Genomic DNA, 2,224 nt, shown 5'->3' on the forward strand with positions numbered 1-2,224 from the left:
ACACAGTTTAGAATCGGACACAAACTCATGGGAAGTTAACAGCAGCTCTCAGTAATTTGAGGATTATCCTAGTGACCTTTCTGAGTCTATGCAAAGGTGCCAGATGAGAGCTAAGGCTCACTATCCCTGTTTTACATGGAGAGCTCACCAGGCGTCAGGACTCAGACTGCTCTGCGTGTGCGCACCGGTGGGAATTGCGGTGCCTGGAGGGTCAAGCGGCAGCGAGCAGGAACTTTGAGGATCTAAATGTTGGGTTCTGATGCCTAAAGTGGCAGTTAGGCCCATAGATCCCTTTGTGGGTCTAGCCCTAAGAGCCTAAATCACCTTGGAAAATGAGACTTGGCTGCTAAGTCACTTAGGCCTTGTGTAACCCACACACCTCCTGGCCGTGGTGTTCGGTCCCAGCTAGTGGCACCGAGACCACTGAGCGAGAGATTCATGAGTTTGCGCTACAGCCATAGCTAATAGCTAGTAGGCTTTTAGCTCATGAGGTAGAGGCTCCTGCACTAACCTTCAGAAGTCACCGGTTCAAGCCTGCCTGCCGACGCCTAGGGTCTGTTGGCATTACACATGCAACACTGAGTGGAGTTCAAGGGGGCTTATCACATGTTTAAGGGGCTTATAACTGAACTGGAGGGGCCTCAGATTTTTGTGGGAAAAGATGGGCAGGAACAGAGCTGGCCTGGATTGCGACCGTTGCCCTTGGTGACAGTTTAAGAGCTTTGCTTGCACTGTACACTCTAGTGAACAATTCAATATTTAACTTTTCCACTTTGAACATATGGACATTATCTTAATGTATTAGTTCAGCAGGGCAATAGGCATCTCCAAGCTAAGCAGCCACAGCCTGGCTGTTTGCTTAGAATTTCACTCGCTAAGCACTGTCTGCATACACACCTCACACAGCACGTGGCTTCAGGATCCAGGGCAATCCCCAGCCCAGCGCTGTGATGCTGAGGGGACCTGGCCGTAGGGGACACCCATGGAAGTGCAGGACTGGAATCCAGGGGAGCAGACTGTCACAGAGTCCCTGGGCGATGCTCTGGAACTGCTCCCCACAAAGCCAGTCAGGACTTTGGGGAGCCTCCTGTCCCTCGGAGCAGACCGTCTTCAGGGCAAGAAGCTCACACGTCTTCACCTCCTGGGTCTGACCTTGGAGCATTCAGCATATGCCCCTCCGTGTGCTTCCCACAGCGAGTCCACCCAGGTGGGGTCCTGGGGAAGCCAGAGGTCCTGCATGCACCCCCACTTCGCAGTCAGACGTGACTCTCAGCCAGCCAGTAAAACAGAGGTTTATTAGATGACAGGAACACGGTCTAAAACAGAGCTTGTAGGTACAGCAGCGAACGGGACCCCTCAGCCGGGTCCATTCTGGGGTTCAGAGAGCCAGACACCCACATCTGCACTCACTCCCCGTCCCCAGCCAGCTCCCAACTGAAACCCCATCCAGCCCCTCCTTCTCTGGGCTTTGTCTCTTTCCTGGGCCAGGAGGTCACCTGATCTCTTTGTTCACCTATAGCTATTTCCCTGCAGGGGGGAAGGGCCCTGGCCATTTGTTGCTATGAGATAGAGTGTCAGTGATTTATGCACACTGGCCTTTATCCCACCTCCTAGAGACTTAAGAAATGCATAGGGGAAACTGAGGCACCCACACAGTATTCAGAGGAAACATTAAGAACAGTCCCACTTTGTCACACGGATAATGCTGATGTTCAGTGTCATTGGCGTCATCTGAGGTCCATGACTGCTGCATGCACAGCAGGTCATCGTCACATGAACTGCACAAGGGAGACTGCCCCTCTGCTCACCAGGGGCACTAGGAACCAGGCCATGCCCCCTCCTGGAGCCAGCCAGAGAATCCAGCCTTAGGACCAGAAGCAGCCAAGGCAGGGACCGCTGGATGTTCAGAGAACTGTCTACAGTCTGACGGGGCTTTCTCTGCCCTGTGCTGATCAGCTGATGCTCCAGCCCTCCCCATCCTCACAGTCTCTTCACCTTAGGTTCACTCCATACCTGCCCCTCCCCCATTTCCCTGTTTAACTGACCCCCTCTGAACTAACCCGCCCTCCCAAATAATAAAGTAACTCTGGCACTTATGATACTTGCTGCCATCATACGCTCAGTCTGCTGGCATGTTCCACCCCTTTCCCCGCCCTGGGTCTGTCTGGTCTGCGGAGGTTGAAAGCTCTTCAGGGCAGGCACTGGGTTTGTATAAAATTACTCA

This window comes from Terrapene carolina, unplaced genomic scaffold (assembly GCF_002925995.2).
Source record: "Terrapene carolina triunguis isolate 2854851 unplaced genomic scaffold, T_m_triunguis-2.0 Scaffold951, whole genome shotgun sequence".
Taxonomy (NCBI): domain Eukaryota; kingdom Metazoa; phylum Chordata; order Testudines; family Emydidae; genus Terrapene; species Terrapene triunguis.